Source organism: Taurulus bubalis (assembly GCF_910589615.1).
Source record: "Taurulus bubalis genome assembly, chromosome: 10".
Taxonomy (NCBI): domain Eukaryota; kingdom Metazoa; phylum Chordata; class Actinopteri; order Perciformes; family Cottidae; genus Taurulus; species Taurulus bubalis.
The window spans coordinates 9,237,249-9,253,485 of NC_136598.1; positions in this window are offsets into that span (position 1 = coordinate 9,237,249).

Here is a 16,237-nt window from a genome sequence, read left to right on the forward strand (position 1 = left end):
ATGGCGTGAGAGCAATGTCACCCAGAAAATACAGGCTTTGCTATTGCTCTGATGTTTCCACTTATTCACCTGCATAATCAGAGGGACAACCAATCGGAGGCCGCAAATAAAATGAGCGGCCAATTTAAGAATCGTAAATCCCACAAGAGCTTGTTGGCATTTTTACTGAAGTGTTAAAGCAGTTGTTAATTTTGTTTTCATGAACGCTAACTTTGGTTGGCACACAGAGGCTGCGGTCAGGATATGCACGAAAGGGCAGTTGTTTAGTTTCTTTATACTGTTTACTTACTTTGTCATGCAATTTCAGTTTTGCAGGTCTTCAATTTTGCAATCTCATTCATTTTAGTTTCAGGCATTTTCTCAAACCATGAATTACTGTGGGACTGTGAAGAGATTTTAACTCTGCGTTAAATACAACAATATATTCTACTACAATATAAATATAGAACCACTTTTGAAAGAGGTCATTATTGAGATGACGAGTTGTAGTGACTCTATAAGTATTTATTGAAATCAAACTATGTGAATGAAATCTTGATTTTTTATTTTGAGAGATTTAATTACCATCATGTGAATATGGTGTTTCTTGGAAAATACATCTGAAACCTAGATTGCATGCCATTAACACAAAGGATATGAACATTATGAGCAGAACAGTAAAACATGACAAATGCACCACTTCAGCTCATGTTTTTTTCTCCAATTGCCTATATCCAGGTCAGGGTCAGTGGCAACAGTATAGGCAGTATGACTTATGCCTCATGCTCCAGGAACTTCCTCTTTTTCCTCCTGGGGGATCCCAAAGTGTTCTCCGGGTCAGCTGGAAGACATATTCTCTCTAACATTTCTTAGATCTCCAGCAGGTCCCCTTTAAATCAGAACAGCCCGGTACCTAATATGTATGCCTCTTCAGAAAACTACTTATAACTGCATTCTCATTTGTTTGTTCTCAATATAAAGCCTGTGAGCATATGGGCATGTAATGGAGGTTGAATAACTGATAAAAGTTGGTTTTAAGTCCAATTTTGAAATATTAAGGCCAATATTACAATTCTAAAGAATGAAAATAAGAAAAACAAAGACAACTTCCAATAGCTTCACATAATTCCAACGGGTGGCAGAGAGTCAGTGGACAGGGCTGCTTGGAGGTTGAGTGTGGGGGTGTCCAAGAGACAGCACTGTGGTGGGGTGGGGGCAGAGTAGCCTGAACGTCTCTGGATCTCCTTTACCTTCACTCATGAGAACATCTTGGATAACCTTCCTACTGTAGCATTTGCATCAGCAAGTTTATTTTCATAAGGATCTTTGGAGAAAAACATGCAGTGATGTTGTAGACTTCAAGTGACTGTTAAGATCTTGTCCATGACTATATTAAAAGCAGAGGAGTTGACACAGAGCATCCCACTGAAAGCATAATGCTCACATTGAGCAGGTCGTAAATATGCTCAGAGAACCATCACAGCTCTGATTCTCAATGTACAGGAACCAAACAGCACAAGATGCTTCAGGGAACTTGGTTGCAAGCTTTTTCCAAATTCACAAAACACATGTAGACAGGATTAGCAGACTGTCATGATGCCTCAGTTAGCTGAGAGGATAAAACGATCAACATTCTGCAACCAAGAAGGAAGAAATCCAAATTGTTGTTTTGAAGAGGTGTGACAATATTGGCGTCTCACTTCCAGCACATTGGCCGAGGCTTTCCTAGTAAGTTGTGACTCCTGGTGAAAGCTTGATCACATCCACCTATCACTTGTATTGACAGTAGTCAACTGTGTTTTCAAAAGCTGTGTTACACCGACTGAGATTTACAGCATCAAACAATACCCAGAGCATTAGTATTTCAGGTCAGCTCTCATCTCTTGTTGAGATTTGTAACTACATCAGGGACATCTGCCAGGGATATGTGTTCAGACCCTCCTGAATCTTTCTGCTCTGCTTCCTGAGCAGAAAGCATGCCTACATGCCCTGCGTGTAATATAGAGAATAAAAATAAGAATGTTGTCTGAAATTTCACAAAATATCATGGGCATTTGAAATAAGGCAATGCAAAAATAGGCAATGCACAAGGTGTAAAAGTTTATAAAATATAATTACACTGATGGCTAAAATGTAAAATACATTTAATGTATCTTTTTCTTCCATGTGTGATTGGCATGCTCATGGTTTGGGGACTGATGTTAAACAAAGCCATCAGCTAAAGTTTTATTTCATTTATTCTGAAAAAGAAATACAGCAAACGTCACACAAAGAGCAAAGTACCGCACAGTTGTATATCTGACCTCTGTTATTCTTTCTTTTCTCAACTCATGGGACATAATTCCTCCGGCATGCCGTAAGTGGAACAGCACCTGTAGGCGTCCTGGCCACTAAATCACAGCAGCAGGCGAGATGTGATAAAGCAGATGTGGAGCTGAGCGACATGCGTCAATTTAGCTCTGTTTTCACCCTCTGTCACCATCAGCTCAGACCTCTAAGTCCCTTCAATCTGGTTCCCTTTCCGAAGCCCGACAAACCGTGCTAACTCTGTCACTCATTAAGGTACAATCTGCTTCACAGATGTGCCTGTGTTGGTTAATGGCTCATCTACAGACCCTATCTGCACTGCACGAACTGCTAAATCCAACTTTTGCCAGGCGTCTACACTTTTTATGAGGTATACATACTGACTTGTGTCTCATAGTGTTCAAAGTGGTATGCAAATCTGGTTGAAATTAAGAATTTGCAGCCTGAAACATTTCGAAAGAATCTACTGCAGAAGAGACATTTCAAAAAGGTTCCAGTAACGGGGACAGTAAATGTAGTAAGGTATATTGAACATGTTAATGGTAGTGGATAATGGAATAATTATGGATAGAAAGGTTTTTTATGTTCATTATGGTCCCCATGAACACACCCTCTTTGTACTCATATTTCCTAAAAGCAGCAGCATGACTAGCAAAACCAGTATGTGAAAGAGCAGGACAGCCAGTCTGTTTGTTTGTTTGTTTCTACCCACACAGCACTTTTGGCAAGGACAGAAAGCATGTCATAAAAGGAAAGAAAGGAATTTGGTTTCTTTTTTTTCTGGCTTCCAACACTATCCCATAATCAAAAAAATACTTATATGGGGTCATACATTAATCATAGGATTAGTGGTTTGATCCCTGGCTATTCTATATGTCCTTGAGCAGTGGACTGAACATCTTTCTCCATTGGTTTGGTAAAGAGGCAGTGGGTTCATGTGCTGCTGCCACAACAAAATGTGTTTAGTGATGCTGTCATAGATTAGAAAAAAAAAACATTCCAATATAATAAATGAAACATTCTCTCTCTAAAATGAAATTGCATGTGAGTTAAACTAAGGTGTGTTTGGTTGCTCCTTGGGAGCATAACGAGCTATGCGGTTGACTCAGTTTTAATTAAAATTGATGAAAAGGTAGTAGGGGGAATTGGTGTCAAAAAGAGTTTGCTAACCCTCGGAAATGGTCAAAACCTTGGTATGGGAAGAGCCTATTAGGTTTTTTTTGCATGGGCTTTAAGGGAAGAATCATGATTCACCTCCCCTTCCGTGAATACCAGAGGATACTCTTTGAAGTGTTAAACCAGACCGGCAAATCAGAGCACCACTTTCTCATCAACACAATCCAAGAGAGGATCACTGAGGCCCTTACCAACTTCAGGAAGTTCAACTCTAACTCTGCTCACCCCAAATCCCTGATCGGTGTATAATACACTCACGTTGCACCTAGATTGATTTACCGTTTCAAATAGTTATTTTTCGATATAATAATCTGGGCCTTCTTTCAAAGAGGGATCACATAATTTAAAAAGGATTTTCTGATTTGATCATCCTCCACACTAAATATGCATTGACTGATTAAGTGCAAAGCAAAGTAGAAGAGGACAGACAAAGAATCACTGTTGAGGCACAAAAGAGTGCTGCATTGCCGTGCCCTGCGACGCATTGTGCATTCCTGAAGCCATTGCCATCAAACAACCCAACCAGCACACAAAGAAGATAATTTAAAATGATTAGAAAATAATAAATAGGCGTTTAAATATGACCCAGAAAATGAATTATTCTTCTCGTTTAACCTTCACAGCATCATGAAAAATCTCAACATTGGTGGCCAGAATAGCGGACCATGCAGACAAATATTTTGCTTGGTTAAAGTTCAGGCAGAGCCCTCCACAGACAGCCTGTATAATAAGCAGCTCAGAAAAGATCTTCAATCTAAAGACCTTTTCAAGTCTGCCATCATCAATTTCCATTACGTTAAATTATTTATGATTTTAATACATTCTTTTCCCCACATATGTATTTGATCTGTATTTTACGCCATCTGTGTCGTGGGCGGAACAGTTCAATACACTGGACTTCTTTCTAGTCTTGCCAAATAGACATAATGATAATCACACCTTAACCCACTCTGGAATATGTACACTACAGGTAGCAGCCATCCCCCATAGTGTTCAATGGGAAATCCTGCCAGCCTGTAAAACTGAGTTGGCTTGAGGTGGTGTGAAAATGTATTGGCATGGTGAAAAATGTCTTAGATTCACTCACAAACTAATTTTGTGTAACACAGTTAGAAACATCTATCATTTCTAGGGGTTCAGGTTCAGATCCACTTGCCCTAAAGTACACAGTAGCGCAATATTTCCTTTACTTACCATTCATATGGATAGTCCATTGTCGATAATAATTCTTTTGGGTGGTGAAAAGCAGTCTGAAGATATTATGATAGGATTAATCTCAGGGTTAGCAATACAATGGGATAAAGGTTATAGCAAACATAAATGCTAGTAATGAGTGCACATTAGCTGTTGAAGAGATGGATGCTCTGAGCTTTAAATATACTTGCTGCAATAGCACACACACACAAATATTTAACATTGGGCTCCACCGGCATTATGTGTGAGATTAAACTTCACTCCTCATGTGGCTTATTTAGCTGGCAACACTGAAGTCTATTTTTATGTATGGGACAATTTCTGAGGATATCAATGACATTCTTGTCTGAGTTTAAAGTTTCAAACTGAATAGTTTCCTAAGAGCAGTAAAAACTTTTGCAATTATGAGCCATAACTTTTATGAGATACTGAGTGTGTTACTATAAGATCCAAGCAGACCCTGTGCAGTAAGCAGCTCATGATGATGAGAGAAAATCTCCATAACATCAATATTTTTGAAGTGAATTGCAGTGTAAAACACATAATCGTCCACATGCCGTAAAGACTATCTATTTAGATGGGGGAAAAAAAAAATTGAAAGCAGATGGGACTGGAGGCCAAAATACTTTCCACTTGAAGTAGGCCGCTCTTGTTCAGAGCTCTCTCAGTAGCTGGGCTGGTTCCAGACGCCTTGCTGGAGAAGTGAAGTTCAAACTACTTGGCTCCCTCCACTCTCACCACACTGTCGCTGGGTAGAGTGTTGATTTACGATAGAAGTCCTCCTACTGGACTGGACAAACCCGAAAGAGATGAAAAATGGCACCCAAGAATCCAGACACAACAGTGGATTTTATTTTTGTGGGTATTCCAGTATTGTTGCATATTATTCTCATGTAGCCTATATAGCTGCTTACAGGAAAGAAAAACACTTCCCAAGAAGGAGTGCCCAGCAGATTTTAAACGTATACATAAACTGAGATAAATTGCATGTTGGTGTATGTTCTCGTGGAATATATGCATGTTTTTCATTTCTGGCTATGTATACTTATTTAAAGTTCGGCAGTATGGGACTTTTTCACAACAGACATTTGGACTTGTCGTTGTAGGAAAAGCACAGGTGTTAGTAATAACACTAACGATGGCTCTGTTCTTTTTAAGTGTTCAGGTGAGAGTGACAGTAAATCTGCATGCATAATACCGGGAACATGTGAAGTCAGAGCAGCTCAAAGGAATTCAGCCATCATTAAATTAATTATTTACACCTGTGCGTTTACTATGACATGTCAAAATGTCTTCTGTGGCAAAGGCCTTCAATAACATACACAGTTTTTTTGTTAAAGCTCTGCATATCCACACATATATTTGCATTTATTCTGACTAACTAGAACTCTGTTCAAGTATTTGACTTTATGCATTTTCAGTCGAGAATTTGTTTTATTTTTTATTGTGCAGCTAATTTAGGATATTCAAACTTCATTATTTCAACGTGATTACAACATAAACAGTTGCTTCTGTTGGGATTTGGCAGTGTTTGGTCATCAGCAAGTATGAAAACTAAATTAATAACAATAATACAATTATTCATATCAATAATGTTATGAACACATTATTATTAATGGGGCACTACCCTAAATCAGGCACCAATGGTAAGGTGAGAGTGCTAGCCACTACACCACCGTGATGCGAGTGGACATGTTTCTTTCTCCAATGCTCTAAAAATGCCATAAGTGGTCTCTCTCCTCATCCTCGTTATCACCGGCTCACAAATTGGCTGGCTCCCCCTGCACATCAACCTATGAATCAAACCATAAAAGCTTCACTGGCCTTCATGTTTATTTCTTTACGACAGCGTGCTACGTGTCACGCATTTGTTATTGTTCCTTTGCACATGAGGACGTTGACCAGTTCAAACTGGTATCTGATATTTACAATAATAACAATGTAAAAAGCTAAACAAAAAAAGGCTTGCAGGCAACGTTGTGTAAACTCTTGCATGTCTTCCAGAAGTTGCATAAAGCCACAGTATATGCATTGAGCTTGAGAGCAGCCTTGCTCTCAGTGTTCCTGTTTGGTTTTGCACCTGGTGCTGGAAGTGTTTAATACAACACTCCACTATTATCAGAATCTAGGTGCTATGTCCAAGCTACAGCTGTTTCAGTCATGCCTTTTATTTATTTTCTCAACATTCATTCAATAACAAACACTCACATTTGCCGACGTTTGAATTTGACTCTTTCCAAATGATTATTCATTTCAAAGCAATTGGTCATGCTTTCAGTGTGTCTGTGTGCAGCACTCAAGCATGGGATACTTTGACCTTTAAACTCAGCAAACCGCTCACAGACAAATGAGGTGCACGAAGCATGTGAAAGTAGTTGTATGATGGAAACTGGAGAGGCTCTTTCACGCCTGTCTGTGACACCCACGTGTAAACAGCTATCAGAAAAAAAGATCATCGCTCCTGACCCATGCAGTCTGTGTTGGGTAGGGTGAGACAAAATCGTAGATATTTCAGACTTTCTTTTGATGCATAACTTCATCTTCTGCTCGATCATCAATCCAATGCACTGATAAGCAGATGACTTTCCTTACAATTATTTATGTAATCATACAAATATTATTTTTCTATGTTGTTTATAATGTTTAATTATTCATGACACTACTGGAGCATTTTCTCTGAGTGTCTAATAATGACACGTTAGTTTTCAGTGCTGGTCCTCACAATCTAGAGTGTTGCTTGTTTTGTATTTAAAAAAGCTGTTAATTGCAGCTAATGCGTTTACCTGGCACCACAGCTGTATCTCAGTTGTTGATGAGAATGAAAACCACCAACGCTCTTGTTTCCCATGACCAGGAGGTTAAATAAAGTACTGCTAAATAATAGTGTCTGTTTCTCAGCTGAGAAAGGTTCCAGGAGTCATTGTGCAGTTGTATGTGAAAGTTTAAATGCGGGAAGTTGCAGGTATTTTTATTTGAGCTGCATAAGTGGTGTTTACTGAATGAAAATGAGAACGACAATAAGGGAAATGTAAGAGTGTTTGCTGAGGAAGGGACACAAATCACTAACTTGTGTGTGACTGTGCACCTTTGTGCTAACCCCCATACATTGTTAGCAATTTTACCACTCCTTTTTGAGCTGTGACGATAGTGAGCCATAGGAAAAAAAAAAAAAACTCTTGGCAGCTAAGCACTGCCATATGTTCTCCATTCATCGTGTGCACTATAATAAATCCTCAAAGCGGTAGAGAGTGTGTGCATTTGATATAAACATCATCGGGGATCATCATAAATTATTGTTGCCCATTTGGCTGCAACTTTATTATTGTACTCCACTTTTTTTCCCACAGCCAAGTGTTATATGCAAATGAGAGAACGTGGGTAGTGACTGATGAGGTTAAGTATGTCAGTACACTGATCAAACCTCAAAGATCGCAGCTATGCTCATAACTGGTGGAACCATGCTGGAACCCCTGTGGCTCAAAAGGAACACAAACACAGCCGTGCTTCACGGTGCTCCATGCTATCAACGCAGAGCAGAAACACAAGTATTAAAAGACAGACCCTTAAAGGCAACGGGTTTAAACAAAGATCCAGATATCTGTTTATCAGTCGGCTCGTCGGGTTTAAATCCAAATTGCCTGTAAGTCCCTTTCAGGCTTTAGTTTATTTTGATGTCAAGAGGTTAATTAGCATCAAGGATTAGATATTTCTTTAATTAGGTGGTCGAGTGGAAAATGTTCAGCCTTTAATAACTGTGCTCGCCATTAGAGCCAGGCATGGGAACTTATTATTGACTTATTGACTTTTGAAAGTTACTAAGCCAATTACTAAGTTACTAAGCCAATTGTCTGGCATCAGCCTTTTTACATTTTATTTTTTTTGTATCTATATTTCATATTATATTTAAAGAGTCATTAGTCACAAATGGGTAATTCTGTCAACAATAAAGGTTCAGCATTTATTAAGCTCAGAATACGCAAGGCTACACGATCATAAACATTACTTTTATTTACAACCGGTAACCAGGAAAATCTGAACGCAAAAAGGGTTTTTAGCTGGTGATCAATGAAAGTCTCACTGAGGCATGTTTCTCTACAACTGTAATCTAAAGAAGTCCGTTGTTAAATGAAGGAGACAAATTGTAGTGAGGAAGGTTTCATGGTATGTGTCACATTTAGATAGATCAATTGATATACATAGTTTGTTCTTTTTGTCGTCAGTGCTATATAAAGCGGAATGAAGGGTATTAGGATATTAATTCTGATACTTTCCAAAGGAAATATGCATGGTTTAATATATGATAGTTTAATGAGAAGACAGATGAAAATGACTAATGCCTTCTTCTGGTCTTCTTACGTATGCCTTTCAGCGCATGTTTTTATAGTCCCTGATTTATGTCCTTTAGATGGATGGTGCTGGAAGGTAGAGATGTCTGTGAAAGCAGGTGTTGAATTCTGTCTAGAAAGTATGTTCATGTGCCACTACGAGGCCACTTCCCCCCACCCCGGATGATTTCTGATCTTTCTCCCTCTGCACCTGTACACTCCACAGGAGATGCAGGTTGGCTGACGATTATATGGGGATTATCTGGAGATATCAATATATGTAATGTTTTTCTCTGAAATTGCCTGCGGCTGTTTTTTACCAAAGTTTCTCTTCTTGTTTCTATAATTCATTAAGAACAAGGGAGTTGGAATCTGTTTGCATTCAGTCAATCAATCTGACTCTCCGTGGCTTTGCCCAACACAGAGCCAGATTCCCACAGAGATAACAAACTAAAGAAAATAATCCCAACTCTAACTAACAAGGTTAGATCAACATGGTGTGTTCTCGGGCTAAAAATGGGACAATAAAACAATTTCTTTTCGAACCTTATACAACGTTGTGAGGTTGAAGATTTGATGAAAGCAATATGAATATATGGTTTATTATTTGTTTCTGCTTGGGCTTAGAGTAGATCGAGAGAGAAAGCACATACAGTATATGGAAGAGGAATTGATAAGACTGCTTCATCTTTTCACAATCTTTATACAAAGCCTGTTTCTTCTTTCAGAAATCTTAGCAACACACTCCTTAGCAAGTCATTATTTCTTTGATGTAGATCTTACTTAATATTGGCATATTATCTTATTTACCAATATACAGCACATGAAGCACTCAATGGACTGCAGACATTGAGTACTTGTTTACCCTGAAAGAGGTGCCAGAGAAAATGACACAGAGTCACATAAATCAATACTAACAGCAATACGTTTCTTCTTTCTGTTTGGGGCATGATCATGCATAACAACTGCTGTGTACTCAGGAGTTACGGGTCAGGAGATCCAGGCTTTTGCAAATTGCCGGTTTGGCCTCATAGATGGGTCTCCAGAATCACAAGGTGTATTTGGTTTCTCTTAAAATGCGTACATGCACTAGCAACTACACTTTTGCATTTGAGATTTCTCCAGTGGATAACAAGGAGTCATGGCAAAGCTTAGTAAGTCTTCCCCAATACGTCAAGATATTTGGTCGTGTACTCTGCTGCTCTACAATATATTGAAAAAGGAAAAGAGGCTTTTGTTTTGACAGAATCAGTTGAGGGCACAGTGGTTTTCCTCAGTCTACAAGAAATTTCCCGACACGGAATCAGTGATGGGAAACACGTCGTCATCAGCGCAGCAGCACACTGCTGTGAGTCATTATACTGTACAACCACAAAGCTCTCCATTTTCATTCATGCCATAATGTTTTGGCCCATCAGACTGACAGACTGCTGCATCTTTTGCCCAAATTGGGGTAATTACAACTGTTGTCATTATGAAGTCAGATTAGTTGTCAGCCTTAATGGCCCTTTATAAAACTTACATCATCATCATTTTAACAACAATTGTTTGAAAGAAATGGGTCAGAGCGTTCAATGTTACATCAAAACACTGACTGAAGTTAAATGCACAACATTCAGTGCTGTTGTAACCCTCTATTGTAAATATAATGCTCTACAAAACAACTAAAACAGCAAAGAATTTATTCACATTTTGTCAAACCATAAACGCCTCATACATAAATTATTGAATTTCTAGCCCATTGTCTGCCTCCTCCACAAGCCACTGTACACAATAACTGCAACAAATCACAGAGGCAGAGTGGAGTTAAGCCATGGGCTGCACTGCAGTAAAGGCTTCTGCAGCAGGCCTACCACACAATGCCTGATGAAAATGAATTAACAATGAAGGCCGAATTTAAATGCCGTAATTTAATCATGGCGAATTAAAGACAAAAAGTTTAAAAAGGGGCGAAACAAATCAAAACAGAGTAAAGCCTGAAACACAAGCAGATGGCCACGTAATGGGAAGCAGGTTGGGTTGGTTACTAAGTGACAAGGGCTAAAATGAGGGTCCATAGTTTTGGCCGTGGTTTTGCAGGAAAAACACTTCTCCTCCCTAGTCTGAGCCACCCTCTTTTCTCATAGTGCTGTGGTTGTGACGCTGGCGGGGCAGGACAGGAGGCAGGCCTGGCCAAATGAGAAACAGACCCCCTTCACCCCAGTATTGCCTATTTCTCCCTGTGGCTTTTTTGTTTTCAAAGAAAAAAAAGAAGGCTCTCCAAAAATAGATCTGGGGCTCGCGTGCCAATGGGTTTCGAAACCTTTTTTTTCCACTCCTTCTAGTCACGCAAGTAGCCTGGCAAGACCTTGAAGAGAGAGCAGGGGGAAAAAACAGAACTCGTAAGAGACAAGAGTATCGTAGGGGGAAAAAAAGTGTTTGGAGAAAGGATTGTGGTAAGCTGAGGCTGGAGCATCCCTGGAGCCTGGCCCTCTGCTGAAGGAACGAGCAGCTGAGACTTCCGTGCAAGCTTCAGGTATGAGGGGTTTATGGGTAATCCAAGCATGAGCAGAGAGACCTCTCTCTGGTCTGGCCTCATTTTTGCTGGACGGTAGCCTGGGCTTCTCCAGAGAAGAGTCTGATCCTTAGCAAAGGGCCTGCAGACAAAGCAACTCACAGCAGAATGCAAATATTCCCATTCCTTTTGTCCATAAGCCCACATCCTTCACTGTGATCCCCTTCCCTATTGACTGATCTCCGCAGCTGGTATTAATTTTTTTATCTGTCACATATGACATCATGATGAGATCATTGGCTAGATTATAAAAAAGAGAGACATAATCTTGCCCTGGTTAACTACCTTTGAAAGTCTGCCTATTTTGGTAGCTTCATTATAGAAAGTGCTTTTGAACATAAGACAGTGTTAAGGACCCGCGGCACAAGTTATTCTGCAGAAGCCATGTTAAAACCATTATATCCTCCTGTCGTTAAAGTCATTATGCCTTCAGTCCTCCCCTGCTAAAGAGCGTGAACGTTGTCTGGAACATCTGAGCGAGGGTTCACTTTTTGGCTCCCTTTAATGTAAGGTAAGCACGCCGCACAAAACTATCGGCCCTCAAACAACATGTGACACTCTGGACCTCTCCCTGTGTTTTGAATTGGCAACTCCACAGAAGGATTTCTCCAGAATTTGCCTCAACAATGCAACATGTTGTTGTATGTTTGAGTGTAAATTCACTATTGTAAATTATGTAAAGTCCAGCAATTATGCTCAGGTTTTCAGTGACGATACAGTAGTTTGACATCTCCGAAGCGCAAAACAATTATGATACATACATTTACAGTCTATTGGTATGTTTATTGAGTTTCTAATTTAATATGAAGTGTACTTGTCCATTGCTAGACCTCCATAATGTCAAGCTCACAGATGTCTAGAGAAATTCAAACTCAGCATTTTAAAGGATTGAGGCAAACACTGTGTCCATACCAAAAACTAATTTAATGCAACATGCAACAATACATTATAAGACTTGCACAACTTTTACTGGCATCAATCCATCAAACTATATGCTAGAATGCAACCATCAAATAGGATTTAGAAAGAGAAAACTCATTATTTTTCAAAGAACTGAATACCTATCAAAACCATCTTCAGACATTAATTCCTTTTGTTTAGAGATGAAGAAAATAACACAATATGAGACTCATCAGATGTTTACCAATGGGGTACCTTTACAAAAGGTAATCGTGTAATTATGCAACCTATAAAGCTTTCAGCTTGCACATAATTTAATTGAAACAAGCAGCACCTGGATCATGAAGCACAAAAAATGCTTCACAGAGATTGCAGTCAATGAGCATTATGTTGATACTGGAGCGATAATAACTAATTCTCTCAATGGGTCGCAGAAAAAAAGAGAATATTTAATCTATTTAGAAGACTGATCTACCGCTAACAAAGGGAAATCATTCCCCAATGCATGAAATTAGTGGATTGGCATATTCTTTGATCAAAGTGTGGGACTGATTAAAATGAATAGCAACACTTATGTTCGCCAGCAGGTTTAAGGATTTCAAAGGCTGGATGCTCCATCCGTGAAAAAGCAGCTTTAAGCAGGAACAGCATGATCACAGGTAGCTTAATGGCCACACTAACAATAGAATACAAATGAGCTTTCCAAGTTTAAAAGGGAAATGATGCTGTTCATCACCCTGAATGTTATTCTCATATTCATGTCCATCACAACTATTAGTTATGACAACAGACAACCTCCAGTGTAGAGGTTTGGGAAATGTGAAGAGCAAGGGCAATTTTGATTTGGTCACGGGGCGCTTACAGCTTCATAAACACTTAAATTTAGCAGATTATTTGAAACTCTTTTCTTTGCTTCCAACTTGAAGTAAACACAGAACCTAGTCCCCTGGAAATCGAGGTTGTGGTTCACGTTTTATCAGCAAATGCAATTAATGTTTCTCTAGTTTCCAACCAATGCATGACAGCATTGATGATTCCATAAGACACACACAGGTTGACGGGAAAAGGGTGCCCTGGCACTGAAGATTGCATGTTAACAGAGCAGCCTCCTGTGTATCCACTTTGCCTTGACGGGAAAATGATAGATTTCATTTGGTTTACTCCCAGCCTTTAATTAAAGTTTTGAGTAATGACTTGGCTTTTGTCCTCTTACTCATATCATCTGAGTTCTGTTGTGTAAATACTAGCCTCTGATCCAAGGTGCTGGATTTGGGTCACAGCATTCGTCTCATAACCTGAGTCTGCTGTGACACTGAGTGTATCATCAACGGGCTGTCAAATTCAGCCAGCTCCGCCCATATTTCCAGTCCTGGGACAAAAAATACACACATGAATTTGCCTCTGAGCGGGTTTATGTGCGTGCATGCGTGTGTGTGTGTGTGATTACTCAGAATACCACAGGGTTTAGGTTTCAGCTCCATAACTAGTAAGAGGCAGGCCTCGAAGCCGATAAACAGCGCTGTTTCAGCTCTATTTCATCAGGCAGCAGGACTGTTGTCCTGCCTCGGGCAATATGAGAGTGATGCAATGAGCTCCCATGACAGGTGGGGTTGGATACTACAAAATAACCCCCATTACTAACACTGTTGACATCCATTAATTCTAACATGTGAAAAAGTTCAAAAGAGCTCTGACAAAAGCATTTCTAGAGAGAGATTATTACACTACTTGAACTTTCTGCTGTTTAATGAACAGTTTGTGAAGATAAAACAAGTTATCATCTTTTTTAGTCTCTTTGATGTCTGTGTTATACTATTATATCATGTGAGTGCAAGTATTACGTTTTAAACAGAGAGAGTTTATGTAAAATACAAAATAATTCTAGTCCTGATTGTAGACACGTTTCTCAACTATGTTTTAGTTCAGCATGTTCTTATCTGTGGAATAGAAATCGAGAGCAATTAGTAGAAACAGCAACACAGACATTTGTAAAGTAGAAAAACAAAGATTAGTACAGGGACAATAACCGAGAATTAATAATAGTTTAAGAATTGTTGGGAGAACACCAGTTGCATACGCCTAAAGATATAAATGTGAGATTTGACCTGGGATTTGGTGCGGTCAGTGTTACATGATGAATGACTTCTGAGCTGCAACAAATAATGTGTGAGATCTTTTGGCAAAGTAGATGAATGGGCGTCGGTACACAAATGCAGGATGTAAATAAGTAAGGCTCCACGATTATGTGCATGTTGCTAATTTGAACAAACAAATATGGGCTGATCTGAGAATTTCATGTGAAGCAGCTGAAGATTTCCTTAAAGTTTCCAGTGTGATTCTTTATATCAAGGTCTTGTGTTTTGACTTCATCGGTGCTGGAAAAGCTAAAGCAAAAGCATCAACGGGACTAAAGGGAGCGTGCTGTTTTTGTTGTTGTTCATGGCTGCTTTGAGTAGAAAGGAAGGCATCTGCAAAGCCATCACTTCAAATAAAGTGTCATGGTATTGTGTTTGTGTTACATCATACATGCCGATCACGTTCTAAATAACACTTAATGGCTATCATTAAGCCAGATATTGTTTTGTTACGATTGGGACAATACTGGGACTGAACTCAGCTGTTTGAGGACCATATTGTCCATTGAGTTGTGAGTTTATACAAGGTTACAGGGTAGTGAAGTGACTGTAGCTGTATTTTGATTTTGGAGGTCTGGGATTACAGAAAATACTGTTGAGCCTTCTGAAGGTGCCTGAATATTAAAAAAAACAAAAAAAACAGCAGTGATCAGAGAGGTCTCACTTAAAAACTCTCAGGGTAGCAAACTGGTCACGTCTGCGGTGGCAAAAGTCACGTCAATGCCCGCTTGTTATTGACTTGTCATATTGACTTTCAAAAATGTATTATTTGTGGGAACTTTCACTTGCTTTCCAAAATCATGCAGCTCTGAATATATCTATGGATGAACTGCAAATAATAACTGCTAACAGCTGACAAAGATGTGACAGAGATAACAATGTGTTCACAAAAGTACTTTAATCAGGCACTTTTTTCTCAAAAACATTTTTGTGGACATTTGGAGGAATTCCTCTTCTATGGTATATTATACGCACAGTTTGGACAAATATTAAACTGAAGTGGCAGGTAACACTGTTCAATACAAAAACAAACAAATAAACAACAAGGTACCTTTTATCAAATAGGTAGTGTTCATGTATATTTGGCCATAGTCAAAATAGCATCCTTGTAAATAATCTACCATGCCTCTCATTTTCCGAGGTCTACCTATATAATAAATACAAATACTTTAGAATGTTAGTGTTGCTTATACAATATTAGAAAGGGTCTAAAACTTGGGATTGAGCAAACAGAATACAATTATAATAATTTGAAGGTGAGAGGAATCCACAGTAGGGCTCTATACATAGTTAAAAATATGAATTATCGTATTTTGTAAAGGCTGCCAAAAACACAATTATGATCACAAATGTATCTATGGCGTAGGCATTATATGAATTATGGCATGGATTTAATCTCATCAACTAGAAAACATTCTCTGGAGGTGAACAAAATATTTTCCCCCCATACTTCCACCATCGTATGTAACATGTGTTAGTGTTAGTGTCTCTTAATTCATATGTTATTTATAGTGCTATTGAAAAGAGGGGACAAATGTAATCAAATAACATTCATTATAGTTTGTAATTAAATTTATACACAAAATATGAACAAAAATGAGAAAACCTGTTTCAAATTTCAATGACAAGATGGCACTGAGCTTAAATAACATTTGATGAGTAGACAA